Source organism: Eschrichtius robustus, chromosome 12 (assembly GCF_028021215.1).
Source record: "Eschrichtius robustus isolate mEscRob2 chromosome 12, mEscRob2.pri, whole genome shotgun sequence".
Classification (NCBI taxonomy): Eukaryota; Metazoa; Chordata; class Mammalia; order Artiodactyla; family Eschrichtiidae; genus Eschrichtius; species Eschrichtius robustus.
Genome location: NC_090835.1, coordinates 29,136,659 through 29,161,402, shown reverse-complemented (window position 1 = coordinate 29,161,402; position 24,744 = coordinate 29,136,659). Strand labels below are relative to the sequence as shown.

Here is a 24,744-nt window from a genome sequence, read left to right as displayed (position 1 = left end):
GGCAACACAAAAGAAAGAAAATAGACAGAATTCTAAGAATTCTCAAAAATACCCTAAAATTTGTAAAGGTACAGACGGAGAGAAGGGGAGTGATTAGAAAACCTGGACAAATTCAAGGAATACAGCTTTATTACAGAAGCTCCTACATATCATTTTAAGACCTTATCAGGAGGATTGGGCCAAGCGTTTCTGGAGCTAAGGGACGACTGTGGCTCTGAGGTAGGCCTGGAGATATAAAGATAAACAAAACAAAACAAAAGAAAAAAACCTGGTTCTTGCCTGGCACACAGTTCAATGGAGGAGTAGACATAAGAAGAAACAAATATGGCACAGTGTATGAAATAACATAATAACATACATGTTTTTACAAGAATAATCTTCTGGCCAAAGTTTCTTCCAGGCAGTGACACTGATGAGTAGAATAGATGAGACATCATGGATTGGAAGAAATACTTGACTTATTATCCACATCAACAAAGCACATGGAGAAACAATAGGAGAGGAGATTAACAGCGCCGCTTAAAGGAGCTCCAGAGACGGGTGCGAGCCGCAACTATCAGCGCGGACCCCAGAGACAGGCATGAGACGCTAAGGCTGCTGCTGCAGCCACCAGAAGCCTGTGTGCGAGCACAGGTCACTATCCACACCTCCCCTCCCGGAAGCCTGTGCAGCCGCCACTGCCAGGGTCCCATGATACAGGGACAACTTCCCAGGGAGAACGCATGGCGCACCTCAGGCTGGTGCAACGTCACGCCGACCTCTGCCGCCGCAGGGTTGCCCCGCATCCGTACCAATCCCTCCAGCCGGCCTGAGTGAGCCAGAGCCCCCGAATCAGCTGCTCCTTTAACCCCGTCCTGTCTGAGCGAAGAACAGACGCCCTCAGGCAACCTACACGCAGAGGCGGGTCCATATCCAAAGCTGAACCCCAGGAGCTGTGTGGAAAAGGAAGAGAAAGGGAAATTTCTCCCAGTAGCCTCAGGAACAGAGGATTAAATCTCCACAATCAACTTGATGTACCCTGCATCTGTGGAATACCTGAATAGACAATGAATCATCCCAAACTGAGGAGGTGGACTTTGGAAGCAAAGTCAAAAATATATATATTTTTCCCTTTCTCTCTTTTTGTGAGTGTGTATGTGTATGTGTATGTGTATGCTTCTGTGTGTGATTTTGTCTGTATAGCTTTGCTTTTACCATTTGTCCTAGGGTTCTGTCTGTCCTTTTTAAAAATTTTTTCTTAATTATTTTTTATTTTTTATTTTAATAACTTTATTTTGTTTTATTTTACTTTATTTTATCTCCTTTCTTTCTATTTTTTCTCCCTTTAATTCTGAGCCATGTTGATGAAAGGCTCTTGGTGCTCCAGCCAGGCTTCAGGGCTGTGCCTCCGAGGGGGGAGAGCCAAGTTCAGGACACTGGTCCACAAGAGACCTCCCAGCTCCACGTGATATCAAACGGCAAAAATCTCCCAGAGATCTCCATCTCAACCCCAAGACCAAGCTTCACTCAACGACCAGCAAGCTACAGTGCTGGACACCCTATGCCAAACAACTAGCAAGACAGGAACACAACCCCATCCATTAGCAGAGAGGCTGCCTAAAATCATAATAAGGCCACAGACACCCCAACACACACCACCAGAAGTGGACCTGCCCACCAGAAAGACAAGATCTAGCCTCACCCACCAGAACACAGGCACTAGTCCCCTCCACCAGGAAGCCTACACCACCCACTGAACCAACCTTAGCCACTGGGAGCAGACACCAAAAACAACGGGAACTACGAACCTGCAGCCTGCGAAAAGGAGACCCCAAACACAGTAAGTTAAGCAAAATGAGAAGACAGAAAAACACACAGCAGATGAAGGAGCAAGGCATAAACCCACCAGACCTAACAAATGAAGAAGAAATAGGCAGTCTACCGGAAAAAGAATTCAGAATAATGATAGTAAAGATGATCCAAAATCTTGGAAATAGAATAAATATATGAAACGTAAAACAAGGTCCTAGAAGAACTAAAGAGCAAACAATCAGTGATGAACAACACCATAAATGAAATTTAAAATTCTCTACAAGGGATCAATAGCAGAATAACTGAGGTAGAAGAACGGATAAGTAACCTGGAAGATAAAATAGTGGAAATAACTACTGCACAGCAGAATAAAGAAAAAAGAATGAAAAGAAGTGAGGACAGTCTCAGAGACCTCTGGAACAACATTAAATGCACCAACATTCGAATTATAGGGGTCCCAGAAGAAGAAGAGAAACAGAAAGGGACTGAGAAAATATTTGAAGAGATTATAGTTGAAAACTTCCCTAATATGGGAAAGGAAATAATCAAGTCTAGGAAGCACACAAAGTCCCATACAGGATAAATCCAAGGAGAAACACGCCAAGACACATTAATCCCAGTATCAAGAATTAATTACAAAGAAAAAATATTAAAAGCAGCAAGGGAAAAACAACAAAAAACACAAAAGGGAATCCACATAAGGTTAACAGCTAATCTTTCAGCAGAAACTCTGCAAGGCAGAAGGGAGTGGCAGGACATATTTAAAGTGATGAAGGAGAAAAACCTAAAACCAAGATTACTCTACCCAGCAAGGATCTCATTCAGATTTGATGGAGAAATTAAAACCTTTACAGACAAGCAAAAGCTAAGAGAATTCAGCACCACCAAACCAGCTTTACAACAATGCTAAAGGAACTTCTCTATGCAGGAAACACAGGAGAAGGAAAAGACCTACAAAAACAAACCCAAAACAATTAAGAAAATGGTAATACGAACATACATATCGATAATTACCTTAAATGTAAACGGATTAAATGCTCCAACCAAAAGACATAGATTGGCTGAATGGATTAAAAAACAAGATCCGTATATATGCTGTCTACAAGATACCCACTTCAGACCTAGGGACACACACAGACTGAAAGTGAGGGGATGGAGAAAGATATTCCATGCAAATGGAAATCAAAAGAAAGCTGGAGTAGCAATTCTCATATCAGACAAAATAGACTTTAAAACAAAGACTATTACAAGAGACAAAGAAGGACACTATATAATGATCAAGGGATTGACCCAAGAAGAAGATATAACAATTGTAAATATTTACGCACCCAACATAGGAGCACCCCAATACATAAGGCAAATACTAACAGCCATAAAAGGGGAAATTGACAGTAACACAATCATAGTAGGGGACTTTAACACCCCACTTTCACCAATGGACAGATCATCCAAAATGAAAATAAATGAGGAAAAACAAGCTTTAAATGATACATTAAACAAGATGGACTTAATTGATATTTATAGGACATTCCATCCAAAAACAACAGAACACACATTCTTCTCAAGTGCTCATGGAACATTCTCCAGGATAGATCATATCTTGGGTCACAAATCAAGCCTTGGTAAATTTAAGAAAATTGAAATCGTATCAAGTATCTTTTCCGACCACAATGCTATGAGACTAGATATCAATTACAGGAAAAACTCTGTAAAAATATAAACACATGGAGGTTAAACAATACACTACTTAATAACCAACAGATCACTGAAGAAATCAAAGAGGAAATCAAAAAATACCTAGAAACAAATGACAATGAAAACACGACGACCCAAAACCTATGAGATGCAGCAAAAGCAGTTCTAAGAGGGAAGTTTAAAGCAATACAATCCTACCTTAAGAAACAAGAAGCATCGCAAATAAACAACTTAACCTTACACCTAAAGCAATTAGAGAAAGAAGAATAAAAAACCCCCAAAGTTAGCAGAAGGAAAGAAATCATAAAGATCAGATCATAAAAAAATGAAAAAGAAAGGAAGGAAATGATAGCAAAGATCAATAAAACTAAAAGCTGGTTCTTTGAGAAGATAAACAAAATTGATAAACCATTAGCCAGACTCATCAAGAAAACAAGGTAGAAGACTCAAATCAATATAATTAGAAATGAAAAAGGAGAAGTAACAACTGACACTACAGAAATACAAAGGATCATGAGAGATTACTACAAGCAACTCTATGGCAATAAAATGGACAACCTGGAAGAAATGGACAAATTCTTAGCAATGCACAACCTTCTGAGACTGAACCAGGAAGAAACAGAAAATATGAACAGACCAATCACAAGCACTGAAATTGAAACTGTGATTAAAAATCTTCCAACAAACAAAAGCCTGGGATGAGATGGCTTCACAGGAGAATTCTATCAAACATTTAGAGAAGAGCTAACACCTATCCTTCTCAAACTCTTCCAAAATATAGCTGCGGGAGGCACACTCCCAAACTCATTCTACGAGGCCACCATCACCCTGATACCAAAACCAGACAAAGATGTCACAAAGAAAGAAAACTACAGGCCAATATCACTGATGAACATAGATGCAAAAATCCTCAACAAAATACTAGCAAACAGAACCCAACAGCACACTAAAAGGATCATACACCATGATCAAGTGGGGTTTATCCCAGGAATGCTAGGATTCTTCACTATATGCAAATGAGTCAATGGGATACACCATATTAACAAATTGAAGGAGAAAAACCATATGATCATCTCAATAGATTCAGAGAAAGCTTTTGACAAAATTCAACACCCATTTATGATAAAAACCTTCCAGAAAGTAGGCATAGAGGGAACTTTCCTCAACATAATAAAGGTCATATATGACAAACCCACAGCCAACATCGTCCTCAATGGTGAAAAACTGAAACCATTTCCACTAAGACCAGGAACAAGACAAGGTTGCCCACTCTCACCACTATTATTCAACATAGTTTTCGAAGTTTTAGCCACAGCAATCAGAGAAGAAAAAGAAATAAAAGGAATCCAAATCAGAAAAGAAGAAGTAAAGCTGTCACTGTTTGCAGATGACATGATACTATACATAGAGAATCCTAAAGATGCTACCCGAAAACCTCTAGAACTAATCAGTGAATTTGGTAAGGTAGCAGGATACAAAATTAATGCACAGAAATCTCTGGCATTCCTATACACTAATGATGAAAACTCTGAAAGTGAAATTAAGAAAACACTCCCATTTACCACTGCAACAAAAAGAATAAAATATCTAGGAATAAACCTACCTAAGGAGACAAAAGACCTGTATGCAGAGAATTATAAGACACTGATGAAAGAAATTAAAGATGATACCAACAGATGGAGAGATATACCATGTTCTTGGATTGGAAGAATCAATATTGTGAAAATGACTCTACTACCCAAAGCAATCTACAGATTCAAAGCAATCCCTATCAAACTACCACTGGCATTTTTCACAGAACAAAAAATTTCACACTTTGTATGGAAACACAAAAGACCCCGAATAGCCAAAGCAATCTTGAGAAAGAAAAACAGAGCTGGAGGAATCAGGCTCCCTGACTTCAGACTATACTACAAAGGTATAGTGATCAAGACAGTATGGTACTGGCACAAAAACAGAAACATAGATCAATGGAACAGGATAGAAATCTCAGAGAGAAACCCACGCACCGATGGTCACCTTATCTTTGATAAAGGAGGCAAGAATATACAGTGGAGAAAAGACAGCCTCTTCAATAAGTGGTGCTGGGAAAACTGGACAGCTACATGTAAAAGAATGAAATTAGAACAGTCCCTAACACCATGCACAAAAATAAACTCAAAATGGATTAAATACCTAAATGTAAGGCCAGACACTATCAAACTCTTAGAGGAAAACATAGGCAGAACACTCTATGACATAAATCACAGCAAGATCCTTTTTGACCCAGCTCCTAGAGAAATGGAAATAAAAACAAATATAAACAAATGGGACCTAATGAAACTTAAAAGCTTTTGCACAGCAAAGGAAACCATAAACAAGACCAAAAGACAACCCTCAGAATGGGAGAAAATATTTGCAAATGAAGCAACTGACAAAGGATTAATCTCCAAAATTTACAAGCAGCTCATGCAGCTCAATATCAAAGAAACAAACAACCCAATGCAAAAATAAGCAGGAGACCTAAATAGACATTTCTCCAAAGAAGATATACAGATTGCCAACAAACACATGAAAGAATGCTCAACATCATTAATCATTAGAGAAATGCAAATCAAAACTACAATGAGATATCATCTCACACCGGCCAGAATGGCCATCATCAAAAAATCTAGAAACAATAAATGCTGAAGAGGGTGTGTAGAAAAGGGAACTCTCATACACTGTTGGTGGGAATGTAAATTGATACAGCCACTATGGAGAACAGTATGGAGGTTCCTTAAAAAACTAAAAATAGAGCTACCATACGACCCAGCAATCCCACTACTGAGCATATACCCTGAGAAAACCATAATTCAAAGAGAGTCATGTACCAGAATGTTCACTGCAGCTCTATTTACAATAGCCAGGACATGGAAGCAACCTAAGTGTCCATCAATGGATGAATGGATAAAGAAGATGTGGCACATATATACAATGGAATATTACTCAGCCATAAAAGGAAACGAAATTGAGTTATTTGTAGTGAGGTGGATGGACCTAGAGTCTGTCATACAGAGTGAAGTAAGTCAGAAAGAGAAAAACAAATACAGTATGCTAACACATATATATGGAATCTAAGAAAAAAAAATGGTCATGAAGAATCTAGGGGCAAGATGGGAATAAAGACACAGACCTACTAGAGAATGGACTTGAGGATGTGGGGAGGGGGAAGGGTAAGCTGTGACAAAGTGAGAGAGTGGCATGGACATATATACACTACCAAACGTAAAATAGATAGCTAGTGGGAAGCAGCCACATAGCACAGGGAGATCAGCTCGGTGCTTTGTGACCACCTAGAGGGGTGGGATAGGGAGGGTGGGAGGGAGGGAGAAGCAAGAGGGAAGAGATATGGGAACGTATGTATATGTACAACTGATTCACTTTGTTATAAAGCAGAAACTAACACACCATTGTAAAGCAATTATACTCCAATAAAGATGTTAAAAAAAAAAAAAAAAGACTTTATCAGGACCGCCAGTACATACTATAGATGTTCCTTTTATGAAAAGATGCCCCCTCTGGGCAGATCAATTAGAAAGTGGCATCCCCTCCTCTGGGCTGAGGCAGCCCTGCACCAGGCACACTCTTTGTGAGCAGAGTGAAGACTGGAGTTTAGTCTCTACTCAACCCCCTCAACCAGGTGTCCTTTTGCAGCAACACCCTGCAGGACATTTCATGGCAGCTCTGTCAACACAGGCAGGAAGGAACACGGGAACTTGCTGATTTGCAGCGCAACATGGCCGGTGAGGGAATGTGTTAAAGCCCAAACGAGTGGAACAATCCTGGTTGAGGAATAGGCCCAGGGACAGGATACTTAATAGGATCTCATAAGATAGAGCAGGGCTCGGGTCCCCCCCGCATGAACTGTGCTCTGCTCCACCACAGCTTTCCTGTCCCACATCTCTACAATGTTTATTGCAGTGGCTTTCAAGTTTTAAAATGCACCAGAATCACCTGGAAAGCTTATGGAAACAAAGATTACTGGGACTCATCTCCAGAGTTTCTGACTTAATTAGGGTGAGTTGGGGTCCAAGAATTCCCTTCATTAATTGATGCTGCTGGTCCCAGGCCCACACTGTGAAAATCAATCTTTAGAAAAACAGGTAGAAAACAGCATCCAGTTCTCAAACTATGGCTCAGAATGGGGAAGACAAACTAGTCCCAAATAATTTGAAAAGGGATCAAGGAAGATCCACTCACATCACTTCAGAAGAAAAAGAAGAAAAGAAAAAACAGAAACATACCTATCTTAATAGTGAAAGGGACAAAAAGAGAAGGCATGACCACTATGCAGACATACTATGTGATGGAGGGGATGGACAGGTGAGGGTGGAGAGGAATATAACACACAGGACAGATGAAGAACTCAGTTGGAAGAAAATATAACCCAAGGAACAGAAACAAATACCCAATGAGTATTCTTTAATATTAAAGAGCTTAATAAGAATATTCAATAGAAGTTCAAAGTGGAGAATGTACAAGGAAATTCCAGAGCTAAGGACACACTGAAAAATATTATGTACCACTGAAGATCTCTTAAGTAAATTAAAAACAGAACTAGAAAAAAGTCAAAGCTAAAAACCAAATTAACAGAATGATAGAGAAATTCAAAATAATTATAATGAATACTTAAGGAAAAGGCAAGGAACTTGTTAAAGCAAACAGAAAGCACATTAAAGTGGAAGACAGATAAAGGAACCCAACAAAAATATTATTGGTGTCCCCTGAAACAGTGGACCAGAAAAAGAAAATTGAGTTATCACATAGAAATATTTCCCTAGAAGAGAAAGGACTAAATACACAGATGAAAATGACACATAATACTGAGAAAAAATGAAACGATCAGCATTAAAATATCCTAATTAACCTATTACACATCAAGATAAAACTAGAGTTATTCCAGCAACTAAGAAAAAGAAAGCAAGTCAACTCCAATAGGGAAAAAGAATCAGCCTGGCCTCATACTTTCCACAGCAACATCCAGTCTCTGAAAATCATGCAGCAAAATTTGTAACCTTCAGAGGGAAAGAAAAGGTGTCCTGAGAATGCCATATCAGCCAAGTTGTTACTCAAGTATAAAAGCAGGAGGCAAATATTCTGAAAAGTGAAAAACCTAAGAAAATATAACCCTCACGAGACTTCCTTAGAAAAAAATCTTCATGAAGAAAGTTATCCAACCAAGAGAAAAGTCAAAATAAATAATTCTGGGATGTACAAACCACGGTAACAAGACTAGTAATGAGCAGTGGATCCAAATAAAAATAGAACCAGAACTAAACAAATGGGAGAATTACATTTGCAAAACAATGAGGATGCTATAAACCCATCAGAGTAAATATAATGTAAGCAACAAAACTGGAAGGTAGTGAGAGAGGAAGTTGGAAGAAAGGAATTACTTCTGAGTTACTCCCATTCTTACTATCTATCTATTTTTCTATCTTCCTGTCTGTATATGTACATTAGGAGATGCTCTTCAACTATTCACAGTGAATATTTCTGGGAGTTAGGATTTAGGATGATGTTTCTTTTTTATAATTTTCTGAATTGCTTACATTTTCAATGATGAGCATAAGTTACTTATAAAAACAGAGAATCATCACTCTAAAATGAATACGTAAAATATGATGCTACTTTTCTGACTTACTGAGTATAAGTGAATTTTTTCTGACCATACATCTTGAAGTACCTCTGAATAAAGCATCATTCTGAAAATTCATCCTCACTGTAAAGTACCCTAGAAGGAAATGGTATACAAGAATAAACAGAATGGAGCCAAGGCAAAATTACCTTGGAAGATGCTGTGTTTTATTTTCTTAAACAAATCTCTGGCTTCTGCTCCTGTAACTAGCAGTATCTAACGTTACTGAGTGCCTACAATGTGCTAGTCAATATGTTAACATACTTTATAAATATTTCATTATTTAATCCACAAAGTAACTATACGGTGATCCTAGTAATAATGATGATGATGAGAGTAACAGAAGCTCAGATTTATCGAGTGCCTACTATGTGCTTGACGCTGTTCCAAGTGATTTGTATGTAGCAACAATTTTAAGTGGGACGTCCTTATCACCATAGGAGCCATTGGTTAGTAGAAGAGAAAACCATCAAGGTTAGCTTTTAGAAAAACAGGATTTACATTAGTATATGTATTTAAAGAAACTGCACGGGTAAACCTGACCTTGTGTGGAGAGAAAACACAAAGAAAGAAAGTTGGCAGAATTATGGAACTAATTGAATACTGTTGGCCACAAAAGTGAGAGGAATCAAGACTATAGTAGGACTCTGACACTGTAGGTACAAAAACGTTGGTCAACTTCTGGTTGTCCTGGAAACAGGATTCCAATAATTACAATGAGAAAAAACCACATGCTAATAAAGAAAACAGTAATTAGAGTTGGGGCCACACAGAGAGACCAATTCCATCTTAGGAGACAATCCAAAAGGAGCTTAAGATGTATTTTTGCCACAAATAATTAAGTCCTGAAGGGGAAGAATTTGGTTTAAGTATGAAAGGGTCAGGTTAAAATGACATGCACAAGAGTACTGCTATTCTGAGTGTTGCTTCTCCTAGCAGCTCTGACCAAGTAAGTGCAGGTAGCAAATTATAGAGGTACATATAGCCCTATTCCACTCATCAGCTTCTCCTCCTGGTAGGAAGCAGCACAGACTAGGAAACAAGGAGGGGCATGCCTTTGGTGTCCTATGTGATGAGCCAAAGGATTGAGGAGACCTCTGCTCACTCTCCCTCCCCCTACTATTGCCCAGGAGGTCTGGATCTATGCAGGGTGGAGAATAAATCAAGAACCAACAAGTTCATTTAATCCTCACAACATCCTTAGGAATTACATTGTTATCATCATCCCCATTTCACAGATTTCACAGTTACTGGGAGGAACAGTAATCAGAGGGTAAGTAATCTATCCGCAGTCTATTTGAAACAAGAGCTTTCTGACTTTATTCAGACTCCCCTCTGTTTTCCTGTGATTCCTCCCTTCTCTAAAACTTTCTAGGTGTTTTTGTTGTTGTTGTAGGATTTCTATTCTTTTGTATGTACCTTTGTTCATATCTAAAGTAAGGATTCTGTACTCAAACACACACACACACACACACACAATAACACACACAATAAACAAGAAAGAAAGATGATTTTCCCCCAACAGTCATGTCCATAAATTGAAAGCTTAGGCTATATAGCTTAATATGGTTTGGTGTGGTTCAGTTCTAGGGAGCTGGCTTTGTAAATTAAAGGTGTGATCTCTTGAAACCACTAGGATAAAAGTGATTTGAAATCATACTACTGACAGTCATAATAGAAACAAATGCCTACTTACCACTCACAGCTCAACTCTTTTGAGAACAAATCAATAGAGTGAAATGCTTTCAGCTTCTCAGAGAAAGGTTCCACCTGACAGATACCAGGAGATCAAATATTCACACTGCTTAGGACCAAGAAGTGTATGGATTAGGACATGTTTGAGAAGGCAGTGGGAGAAGACACAGTATAGAACCCAACCGTGTGAGGCCTCTGGTCGCTATTCCTTTATTTATCTTTCAATTTGTTCATCTCCTTGTCCCTATGCTGTGTGTTTAAACTCCAGTAATAAAAGACAAGGTCCCTGCATCAAGGAGCTCTTGGTCCAGTGGGAAACAGTATGATTTTTATTTATGTTCTGCTACAGATGTGCACAGAGGTGCTATGGAAACACAATGAAGGGGCACCTATTTTTGCCTAGGGGAGTTTTGAGGAGGTTGCCTGAAGTAGAGTTTAGAAACTTTCACAGGAGATGGGAGAGAATGAGAGAGAAAATGGTAAGGAATTCCAAGATTTGGGGCATATGAATTTTTTATATGATATACATTTGGTCACTCTATTCCAGATAAAAACACGCAAATGGAAGCCACTCCTAGATATCATCCTTGAAAGCTGAGGATGTTATTACCCAAGTTTACCTGGCTATCTTTAAGGAGGCCCAAGCCCACATCTCTCAGGGATGATATTTTTCTTGCCCATGAGTGTTACTGGAGTCAGAGGGACCAAGTCTTTCTACCTAGTTTCTTGCTCAATGAACAATCCTCCTTTATGATGTCCCTAATGAATATTCATCCAATTTCTGTAGTAAATATTGCTTGCTAATTTTTGGCTCCTCAGCCCCTGTTCCCTTTTTGTAACAGCATCCTGATTCCTTTGGTGGGAATTTCCCCCATACTGTAGGCAGTCTTTGTAGGATAGTAAATTAGGTGCCCTACCATTCCACTACAGAATTTGAAAGGATCCCTGGAGACCTCTGGTAGATGTTCTGCTGTCCCACACCATATGGACAAAGAATGAGCATGTAACCTAAGCTCAGCCAACTGGCCATTCTCTAACAGGACTAAGTCCTAAGTAGGGTGACACACCACTCAGTCATTCATTCATTACTACAGTGGCACCTCAATAGCCAAGTAGACTCAATCTTGACTCCTCTCTTATTTCTAAGCCTGGTCCTTCCTCCTCCCATCTTGATTCTGTTAATTCCCAGATAGCCTTCTAATAATTTTTTTAAACGTATGTTAGCTCAAGTTGATCTCTGTTACTTGCTTCCAAAGAAACTTAATTCAGCTTAAATCCTTCCACTAACGGGAATATCACTGCTTTGTGGGGCTTATCATTCCACCAGTAGACGTCTGCGATTGCTGCAAAGTTATTAATTCAAGCTAAAATCAGCTTCCCTATTACTAGGGTCTATCGTCAGGAACTAGAAAGAATAAATTTTAGTCCCTCTTCCTTATGACAGCCACTTTCATATCCGATGACCGTAAATAATCACCAATTACCACACCACAAAAGCCAAGTCACCCTTTCTCAAGTTGGAAACCACCAGCATTTCTTCTAACGTGATGTAAATACCAAGACCACAGAAATAGGAGCCTTGGATTGCTTTTGTTTGTTTGTTTAAATATTTATTTATTTATTTATTTATTTATTTGGCTGCGATGGGTCTTAGTTGCGGCATGCGGGATCTTCCTTTGTGGCACTCGGGCTTAGTTGCCCCATGGCATGTGGGATCTTAGTTCCCTGACCAGGGATCGAACCCACGTCCCCTGCATTGGAGGGTGGATTCTTAACCACTGGACCACCAGGGAAGTCCCAGGAGCCTTGGATTGCTGACGGACATCTTTCTCATTTTCATGGGTGCCCAGGGAGGTAAGAAGTCACTTCCTCAGTGAGTCTCCTTGGAAGAGGGCACTTTCATGTTCATTGTCTTCAAGGGTGGTTGAACGGTAGAATTCTTTTGTAGGATGCAGAAGGCTTTCTTACCAAATATCTGTTAGTATCTCTATATTCCTCTCCAGTCTGCCCCCAATTAAAAGTACATTATCTTCTCTACTGAAGTTGGGATAATTGGTGGTTATTTTCAGAGCAACTCATCAGGATGATAGAGATTGATTATATTTAATTGAGGTAGCAGAGGTGTTGAGCATTCACTGGGCACTGAGTAAATGCTGCAAGGATTACAATTTCCCAAACCACGTGTCTGATAAACATCACGTCTTCAATATTTCCAAAGTCACTCCTCCCCCATCCAATCATTCCTCCTTCTCACTCTAACATTCAGTCTAACTACAAGTTTATCTGTACACATTCCACTAGTTTAGAAAAACATTTGTCTGAAAACTATACTCTTGAGTAGTAGGTCAGAAACCTAAATTCCTGTGAACATCAGAAGAGAAACAGAAAGGATGGGGAGAGAAGAGTCCTATTCTCTTCTTCTCCTCTGGTCTAACACTCAAGCAGCTTATCTGCCTCCAGTCAAGGCTTCTCTCCTCCTGCTTCCATCGCCTTTGTATCTTCTCATGGTGAGTGAGGGTTAAGGGCAAGTGATTCCCCCATTTCAGGGACAAAGGGATTCCACTTAGTGTACTCTGCTTTCTTGTGATGGAGCTTTCAGAGGTGCACAGGGCAGTGTCCATCTCTCTCTTGTCTGCTCATGCAGTGGGTAAATCAATCAGTGTCTCTCTCTCTGTCTCTCTCTACACTCTTCATTTCCAGTGGCCGCCAGCCCTGAGGATAATGCCCCAGCCTGAGCAGGCCTCAGGCAAGCAGCTTGAACCAACACCAACCAGAAGTGAACACACGCTATCCCTCTCTGGCTCCATTTCCTCTAGTGCTATGGGTGTTCTCCATCGATGGCCCCTCTCACTGCTCAGGTGAGATTTGACTCCTAATTAGGGCAGAAGAGAATGTGTCTGTTCTGGATCCAGGCCACTGAAGCTACTTTAATGCAGGTAAAAGAATACACCAAAGGTTCAGTCCAGCTCTCCAGGGTTCTCATAGGTGCAATGGTCCTTCTTAGGACCAGCTAATAACAAAGGATGACTTAGCTTTCCTTTGGCCTCATGTGTGTGTGTGTGTGTGTGTGTGTGTGTTTTCCAGGAAGAAAAAGAGTTGGGCCAAGTAGGAACTGGACCTGATATTATAACAATATCACAAGCTCATCCTCCATCCCATTGCCACATACCAAATTTATTCTTTAGGCTGATTAAAAAAAAATGTCATACAAAAGAAAAAATAAATCCTAAATGATGTACATCCTTATTTGGCTTTGCAATTCAGTGAGAATCACATAAACAGAGAGACCAGTGCTGAATATTTAGGTGACACATGAATAGATAAGACTTTAAAGGAATGGGCTGATGATGCAGTGAAAACCATGATGGAAGTGGTTTTTTAATGCTAAAATAACCATTTTTCTTCATGTTTTAATATTTCATAAATGAAGGTTCTTTTCCAGTGATGTGCATATTTAATGTAGAGATTTAAAAATTCTCTAATAACTACATTATTGGTATATTTTATAATTCATGTTATCACAGAACTAATAAAATTTGGTAAATTCTATCCTCTGACCTCTGTACCAGAAACCAGAATGGCATAAATCCATCCAGGGAAGCCTTCACAAGTTTGAAATATTTTTCCTTCTTTTGGTGAAATTTTCTCCCACGCAGCTTTTAGAAGGTGCTCATCGTGGCCTATGAGAGAGAGGAATGTCCTGACTGACAATAGCGGTAAGTAAAGTATGTTGGATTCTTTCACCTTATCCCCCTCCTTGAAAATTATGGGCCTGTTCCTGCCAGGTTTGAGTTTATGCCTGGAGGAGAGAACAAAACTGTGTCCTCGACAGGCAGGCTTGCTCCTAAGAGAGGAGAGGAAGAAAGGAGCAGGGGAATAGGCTCCCTAATACTGACCCACAGAATTAAATACACTCACTCGCCAGCAGCTCTGGTCTGGAGCAAATATTTCCTTGTGTCATCTTTGAAATATTCCTATAAGCTGGCCAAGACACAGTAAAAGCTAGACATGATATAGAGAGTGAACAGCAGGTCTAAAACAGGAGCCTTGCTTTCCCACCACCAGCCTAGGGCTGGTTGTATTGGACAACTGGTTCCTACAGGTAGGGCACACACCACCAGGAACACACAGCAGAGGACTCTAGGCGCCACACAGACCTGGTATTAAATAACTGAATCACGTGGTGAGAAATGTATTTCTGTTTAAATTCCTGTCCAATCCTTTTTATTATATCAAGGAGCAAGTCTCAATGTGTTGCCACCTGTCTTAATCCGATAATACTTGTGAATCTCCTCATTAACAAAGGGAGAATAGGCCTCAGGTTCAGAGCCATCATCAGGCAACAGCATCTACCTTGAGTAAATCTGTGATAATTTAATTTCACTGAGTATTTTTATGTTTCCCTTCTCTTCATGGTAGGTGGCATCGTTTTCCATTTAAAATGGTGCAGAGTTTCCTTTAAAAACAAAGTTACGTTTTAAAAGTAAGTCAATTCAAAGAAATATTAAATATATTAAATATATATTAATATATTAATGCCATATCAGGTCATACACAGATATGGCAACACTGTATAAGGGGCACATGGATAGACTGTTATGCCACTTTAAAGACTGATGCACAATTAATTAGATCTTGTTGCTTCCAAACCTACTCAAAAGAAAATAGTATTCTACCCAATAGGTGTGTAAACTCAAGCCTTTCCCATATGTGGGAAGCATTAATATGTCCATCATTGGTAATCCAAAAAATCCACCAGCACTGCTTTTATCCTGGTATTGCATATGGCTCCCGACTCCCTTCCATGGAATTCAACTTTTTGCTTCTTATGGAAGAGCATTTTTCATGATTCTGTCCACTCAGCTCAGGGAGGTACCACCCTGCCCCACATATAGCACACCCATTCATTTCTACCTAGGCACCCTGTTTATGCTTTACCCCCAGCTGGATGTGCTTCAAAGGTCTCACTTCTTAGGTGCCAAGCTGGGTAAAGCTTCTAACTCTCCTTGTACCAAGCCCAGAGTTCTTGCTACCAGAACAACACTGACTGTATACACAAAGCACATATATATAATAAAGAACTTTATTCCAAGACTTTGTTTGCAGAAGGAAGAGCAGACTGATTGAATACATTGTTCTGTGCTGATTTTAATTGTTGCTATAATCTGATCTGTCTCTAACCAGCTAATTGGCATTTAATCGGTTGCTTTAATTTTATGACAAAGCAGCTAGAATGCAGCTGTAGCTAGACACCACACAAGTAAATAAAATGCATTATTATTTTTATTATATTTATGCATATGAGTTTTATTCTACTTGTGTCAAAACTATACTCACTTTCACTCCCCTAGTAATTTGTTTGTATTAAGCCATTACTGTGCATTTGCATGGTGAGAACAGTTAGAAATGTCTATTGCCAAGTTTAAGTTACATGAAAAGTTTTGAGCTGTACTCACCTTCATCTGTCAAATAATCTTGTGATTCATTTAAATATTTATCCAGTGCTTCAATTACTGACATTGTTTCTATTAATTAAAGATATTGGAGTTCAATTCCAAGGAATAAGTAAACACAGAAGTAAAAACAACAGAACAAATTCAAATGCACACAAAAAGAATCTGACCTGATTGCCCTGAAATACAATTCCATGCTAGAGTTTCCACACAATTCCCTGTAGAATGAGGCATAACAGCATTAATAAAATTCTGAGTGTTTTAGGAGACTTTGAATATGGGTACAATAGGTTCCAGAGTCCTGTGTAAGTATTTGAACAACTTGACCTTATTTCAGTTTCTTGAGAGAACTATTAGGGACAGTCACAGAATCAACATGAAAAATTATTAAGGACCCACATAGTGCCTGCCTGAAAGGTCTCAGATAATGATGGCAAACTTCAAAAAAATGTTAATAAAATAAAAATAACTCAAGCCTACTCTTTTAGATTGCTACCTGTTTTTAAGAGGCAATTTATCAAGAGCTCTCTTTTGCTTTTCCCTGCATTCGGACTGTACAGGGACACAGTGGCCTCTTCCCGTGCCAGTCTGGAGAGCTCCGCTTCTCTCTCTTGGGAGGAGCATGGTACAATGGAGGAAAGACAAGACGGCTTCCCATCACAGAGCCCCACCCACCCCTGGCTGCAGTCTCAGCGTTTACATCCCCACTATGTGACCTCAGGCCACTTACTCTCAAGCCTCAACTTCCTCACCTGTAAAACAGCTGTCATAACACCTGCTCTTGTATTGGTGTGGGGATTAAATGAGATAATGCCACGAGGCGTTAGCCAAGGGGTCCAGCTGCTCCTTGAGCTGCTAGGATCTCTGAGGCTTCTTTAGCATAGTCAGTGCACAGTCTCCTCATCCTGCTGAAGGGCAGGGACTCAACAAATGTTCATGGAGCACCTACGGGCGCCAGGCCCGGGGTTAGGCACCTGGAACACAACACTGAAGGTCCAGTGTGAAACACAAAGTCCAGTTGTTCAGAAAGAAAGAGGATGACTAGATCTGCCTTTAAACAAAACATGGCCAGGTAGATATTTCTGTTAAAACCAAGATCAAGCCAAGTATCACGGAAATACACCATAGGACATTAAAGAAGGAACGGCCCCTTAGTCCAACCTTCTCCTCATACGTATAAGGAAAGAAACTGTTGTTTACTCATTAGCATCAAAGTAATACCTGTTATTTTTATAGTACTTTGGAAGTTCTGAAGCATTTTTATGTATAATAGGACCTCCTAACCTTCAAGTCCATTCTAGATTAGGTCTAAAGATTTACCCGTCTGAATATCACCACCCCATTTGTGAATAACTGAGTCCATCTACCAGGGAGATGATGTCTAACAAAGATGCCTGCATAGAATTTATTATCCAGTAGTTTGGTATTATTCTTGTCCTGAATCTTTAAACTGGTTCTACCCACACACCACAGAGATGACAGTCAGTGAAAGCTACTTGTGTGTTTGCGTGCATTGGGGGCCGGAGACACTCCAGCTTTGTTCTGGGCAGTCGCACAACCCCCGCTTACTTTTCTCCTGCGGTGCACCCTGATACCATCCTGGTTCCTGTTCTGCCTGGCTTCAAAGCTCTTGGTGAGATGCCCCATTACTCACCTAGCCCTCACCTGCCCTACCTAATGACTCTCACCCACTGAATGGGGCTCAGAAATGATACCGGCCAATCATGGCTCCGCACCCAAACCTAGGGCTCCCTCTCTGGCCGTTAGACTGGGTGGGCTCTCCATGGTCTCCAGAGAGAAGTGGTCAAAAAAAAAAAAAAGAGTGGTGAATCCTTTATGCAAAAGAATGATGAGGTATGAACTAACTGTGAAGCCCTGAATAAGTCACGTAGTCTCTGATCTTCATTCTCCAAATCATGTGAATTGAGAGTCATCTAAATTGCCTTACAGCTCTGAGACTCTATGGAAGTACACACATGCATCACCACAGCAAATATGTCTGTTATAGAAGCCAAACAAATCTCACCTTCTCCAATTACACCAAGTAGATTATTCTATCGAAAGACACTTGACTTTGCTGAAACAAACAAACAAGCAAAATACTCTCTTATACTGTTATAATGAACCACATGCTTTGCATTAACAGTAGAGGATAAATATTTGGTTATTGGGTAATTTTTAATATGGGGGCAAAGGTATGTCTGTTGCTTATTAACATCTGTACCCTTCTTACAGCTAGGTTACCTGTGCCAAAGTTGAAGAAAATAAATCAGGGTGGTGGTGAAGGATCATTACATTCCAAAATTTCTGAAGGGATTCCATTCCTCTCTGACTAGCTAAATCTATAAAATGTCTATCTGAGAATACCAAATGCTCTTATAAAAACTTTAAGACTAGATGAACAAATGCATGGCACACAGACCACTCTCACCTCCTCATACTATAGCAGACATTGCTTTTCGATCACAGAGCTTTTTCCACTGTGTCTATACACAGCCTTCAAATGTTTCTCAATACAGCATCTCAGGTATATGTTGGCAACAAATCACACTTGGCATGAATGACAAAAGTTATTTGGAATCCCTGCTTTATGAAATTGACTCTATTACCCTCACTGCCATTTCCAGTATTAAGAACCAAGAATATCAAAATGTCATTACTTACATAAAATAAGAAGGGGATCTTGCCTGCAGGAACATGGCTCTGAATATTAGTAACAGATGTCAACTCTGAAACTCTCCAGAACTTTCTTATCATTCTAATGTCTGACTTTTACTTCCCCTACCTACCCTCCTATAAAGTATGAGTCTTTGGGTTGAGTCTGGCCAAAATTTGTAGCATCTAAGAGTCTCACACCTCACAGGATGAGTGTAATCTTGAGAGCTGGTTGTGAATGCAGTGTGAGAGAAAAGGAAAGAGAGCCCACACTGCTGAGGCTGGGAGGATGGTCTGGTGATAAGCAGGAAGGGTGGGAGGTGGGCTGGGGAGCAAGGTGGGTGACAAAGGGGCCAAGAGAATGGAGTCAAAACCACAATGGTACAAAGTAAGTGAAGCTTGGGGTTTAGCAAAGCAACGGGAAAACACTGGCTCTTAAATGAAGAGCACCTTTTCATGGAGCTTGGAATAGCTTTCCTGCTCATCTATTGATAGCTGGCCCCAGGAATCTGTGGGTTACACATCCTCAGATTCAAACTACCACAGATTGGGTACTATGTTTACAACCCACAACTGGTTTAATCCACAGATGTGGAACTTGCATAGTGTCCAAACTATGAGATTTGACCATCCTTGGATTTTGGTATCTGCAGAGTGTCCTAGAACCAAACCCCGTGGATACTGAAGGACGAGTGTACCCTTCCTTTCTCTACTCTTCAGCCCTTCCCTCCTTCTTGTACTCTCCATCCTCTTTTTCCTGCATCCCCCCCTTCTCTCCCCATTCCCTCCTCTTTAACATCCATTTCTTTCTTTCTTTTTCTATCTTTCTCTTTCTCTCTTATTCTCCCTTGTCCAAGCTTTAGACACCCTTGCCCACCCGCCCTTAGGCATTAAACAGCCACCATGGCAGCCCTCAGGGGGGCTAAGGTGCTTGTAGTTTACCCCCCATACAGCGCAGCACAGAGGGGATTCCAAGGACAGACGGCAGCTGGGGGCCCCTGGATGTTCCTCAGCAGAGCTGAGAGCAGGTCACCTGAGGGAAGGAGGCAATGAAGCAGAAAGCGAGGTGGAGAGTGTGTGCAGGTCCACATGTAGGATCAACCAAGTCCAGGAACATCGTTGCAATAAGGCTGGCAGAAAACCAACAGAGCAGAAAATAGCTTAAAGCAGGAAGACATGCAGGTTAGAAAGAGACACAGAGAAATCTGAGGCGAGCAAGCAAAGCAGCAGCATTAATAAGCAGCTATGACTAGAAACAGACCTGGGGGGATGTATGTTATAAAGTAGGTGCACACGAAGAGTAAGAAGCAAAAACCAAAGTGACAAACTGTGGCTTTGTAACACTTAACGAAAAGGAGAAGAGGTATGCCAATTAAATGGCAGCACCACATGAGAAACTCAGTAGATATTTCTTGGTTATATTTGAATTTTTTATGTTAATATCACTTTGGAAACAGAACTGTTATTCTGAGATTTAAGAATAACCTAAATCAAGTTGGGAACCCAAATAAAACCAAACACCTACTCTCTTCAGACAATAATGTGGACTAACCACACAAAAATTCTTTGTTAAACCCACCCTATTGAACCTGAAGGTCAACCCAATCATACCAGGTTCCTTAGAGAGTCAGTCTTCCTAACTAGTTACCAATTTGTAAAAACATCCTAAGAATGTCTTATATCAAATGACTGTTCCTGAATTGTTACCTTGGATCAACAGAGAGTAAATATTGGCATTTTCATATGGCAATCTGCTATTTGGTAATAATCCAGCCTTCCTGGAGGGATGGAAATAAAGCACATAACAGTCATCTACCAATCATATGATATTAGACACCAGTAATTTGTCATTCACTGCAGTGTTCTAAAATCATTAGAGGAACCATTCGACTGCTCTCAGACACACCAGATACGATGATGTAGGAAACGTGACTTGGCAAGCTGAACATACCAAGTCTACTAAGGTTTCATGACTCTAACTGAAAGTTAATGACTAGTGCAAACCACCAGGCTACTACACTAAAACACAACAAAACAAACAAACAAACAAACAAAAAAAACAGCAGTAAAAAGGACTACTAAATCAGAAATCTAAACTGGGTATTCATTTTAGTCACAGTTATTAGTCAGAACAAAGTGATGGTCCAATTCACCTATACAGTGAGTTAAATTGATCTTAACAGTATTTTAAGTAATATTATCCATTAATAATTAAGCAAACATTTTATTAGTACCTAATATGTGCATTACACTGTCAGATGCTGCATGGCATGTTCAGACATAAAAGAATCTGTACTGTCAAGAGGATTATAATCCAATAGAGGAAAAAGACATTTTGCAGAACTCTCATACAGTGTGAAATATGCTTATGTATTATAAGAGATATACAAAGAGAATGCTTCAAGACTATAGAAGGAGAACTGAATTCTATGGTCACTTTATAGGTGAAGTCAGGTAAGGCTGTATTTTAAAAAATCATTTGCACATGTGTTTAAAAAAAGAGAAGACTTTGGAGAAGCCAAAGTAGCAGGGAAGGACATCCCTGTTATAAAAATTGGGATTGACATATACACACTACTATATATAAAATAGATAACCAATAAGGACCTACTGTATAGCACAGGGAACTCCACTCAGTACTCTGTAACGGCCTATATGGGAAAAGAATCTAAAAAAGAGTGGATATATGTATATGTATAACTGATTCACTTTGCTGTACACCTGAAACTAACACAACATTGTAAATCAACTATACTCCAGTAAAAATTTAGAAAATAATAAATAAATAAATAACATGCCTATGTTGGATGATCTATTATCAATCCTGAATTATCAACTCCTTCTTGGCAATCTGCATTGCAAAGCAGACAGCAGGACCTACATTACTCAGACTACTCTTCTCTGTATAGTTCCAAGTGGAGTCAGCCCACCAGAGGGGAAGTGAGAAGATGTGGAAGGCAAAGAGATGGAGAAGCCCTCCTCTGGAAGCCAGACAAGTGTGCACAAATGAGATCTTCCTCACTGTTGTACACTGAGAGAGTTGATGAGAGGGGAGAGGTTCATTCAACATGGCCCTGCTTTCTGTATTAAAACTGTGATGTGTCTCTGGGTTACTACACCCTTGTCACTTATATCTCTTGTCACTGAGCCATGATTGTTGGAACGGTCATTGTCTAGATTCTACTTTTTCACATGCTTTGCTTGTTTGCATGTTAACTGACTTCCATATCTATACATATTATATACTGTCACCCATTTGGATGTCTATAACCTATCACACCATACTTTTATGAATTCACCCCAGATGTGTTGATGTATGTCAATTTATTATATGAATCTGTACACATGCAAATATAAACAAAACCAATTGTAAGCCATTATGGGAAATTCACAAAAGTCATACCTGGTGTCAAAATATTTCATCACATTTTAATGATTATGATGTATATAGGTGGGCTGGATCAGTTTTCTCCTCCATCTCCTTTGATTCTTTTTTTAGTAAAACTGTACAAGCAATATTGTCCTGAAACTAACAGGTGATTATAGCAGGGTTGTGGGATACCAGGTTAATAAACAGAAGTCAGTTGCTTTCTTATGTGCCAGAATTTGAAATTTAAAGCACAGTGCCATTTAGATTAACAACCCCCCTCCGCCCCAAATGCGATACTTAGGTATAACTTGAACAAAATATGTCCAAGATCCATCTGGAGAAAACTATAAAACTCTGATAAAAGAAATCAAAGCAGATCTTAAAAAAAGAGATTCCACGTAAATAGGTAAAAAGACAATATTATCAAGATGTTAGTTCTTCTCAACTTAATCTACAGATTAAATGCAATCTCAATAAAAAACCTCAGCAAGCTAGCTTGTAGACATCAACAAACTGATTCTAAAGTTTATATGGAAAGGCAAAAGAACCAGAATATCCAACACAAAATTGAAGGAGAAGAACAAAGTCAAAGATTGACACTATTAAACTTTAAGACTTACTACAAAGCTACAGTAATGAAGACAGTAGAGTATTGGCAAAAGAACAGACAAATAGATCAATAGAAAAGAATAGAGATGTCAGAAACAGAACCACAGAAATATAGTCAAATGATCTTTGACAAAGGAGCAAAGGCAATTGAATGGAGAAAGGAACAGTCTTTTCAACAAATGGTGCTGGAACAACTAGACATCCATACCGGGGGGAAAAAACCCGCAGTTTGGGAGAAAATACTTGGGAGAAACACTACTGCAAAAGGTGTATCTGATAAAGAACTATTATCCAAAACAAAGAAAGAATTCAAACTCAGTGATAAGGAAATGAACAACCCAACTAAAAAATGGGCCAAAGACTTCACAGGCACCAGAGCAAAGAAGACATATAGATCAAAAATAAGCATATTAAAAGATGCTCTAAATCATACATTATTAGTGAGTTACAAGTTAAAATAATATGAGATACCACTACACATCTATTAGAATGATGAAAATCAAAAACACTAACACCGTCAAATGATGGGGAAGATGTGGAGCAACAGGAACTCTCATTCATTGCTGGTGGGAATGCAAAATGGTATTGCCACTTTGGAAAGCAGTATGGCAGTTTCTTACAAATCAAACATACTCTTACTAAATGATTCAACAGTCCATGAAACATACCCAAGTGATCTGAAAACTTAGGTCCATACAAAACCTGCACATGAATGTTTAAAGCAGCTTTATTCATAATTACCAAAACTTGGAAACAACTAAGATGGCCTTCAATAGGTGAATGGATAAACAAACTGTGGTACATCCAGACAATGAAGAAAAGAGCTACAAAGCCATGAAAAGACATGGAAGAACCTTAGTAGCATATTGCTAAGTGAAAGAAGCCGATCTGAAAAGGCTACATACTGTATGATTCCAACTATATGACATATTGGAAAAGGAAAAATGATGGAGATAGTTAAAAAAAAAAAGTGGTTGGGCTTCCCTGGTGGCACAGCGGTTGAGAATCTGCCTGCTAATGCAGGGGACATGGGTTCGAGCCCTGATCTGGGAAGATCCCACATGCCGCGGAGCAACTAGCCACAACTACTGAGCCTGTGCGTCTGGAGCCTGTGCTCTGCAACAAGAGAGGACGTGATAGTGAGAGGCCCGCGCACCACAATGAAGAGTGGCCCCCGCTTGCCACAACTAGAGAAAGCCCTCACACAGAAACGAAGACCCAACACAGCCTAAATAAATAAATAAATAAATAAATAAATAATTTAAAAAAAAAAAGTGGTTGCCAGGGGTTCAGTGGGAGGAAAGAAAGGATGAATGGGTGGAGTACAGGGGATTTTTAGGGCAGTGAAACTATTCTGTGAGATACTATAATGTTAGGTACATGTAATTAAACATTTGTCAAAACCCATAGAATGTATAACACCAAGAGTGAAACCTAATATAAACTACAGACTTCGGTGAAAAATAATGTAACAACACTGGCTCATCAATTGTAATAAATGTACCTACCACACTAACACAAGATATTAATAATAGAGGACCTGGGGAGGGTGATGGGGTATATGGAAACTCTGTACTTTTTGCTCAATTTTTCTGTAAACCTAAAACTTCTCAAAAAAAGTGTATTGATTTTTAAAAAAATCAAAGTAATACATGATTACATTCTTGTTGCAAAAATCTCAAACCACTCAGAAGCCTACAGACTAAAACATTTAAGCCCCAAGTGATTCTTTCATACCAATCCTTTTTTCACATCCCGGGGTAAATGCTATTAATAACTTGGAATGCATGATTCCATTCTGCTTTTTAATATACTTA

The 24,744-nt window shown here is 39.5% G+C and overlaps 1 protein-coding gene across 11 annotated transcripts in view; it reads right to left on the bottom strand.

The window, feature by feature from the left end:
• FHIT (fragile histidine triad diadenosine triphosphatase) overlaps window positions 1-24,744 on the bottom strand; it is a 1,501,152-nt gene that overhangs the window by 870,202 nt on the left and 606,206 nt on the right. The gene's annotated exons all lie outside the window — the stretch shown is intronic.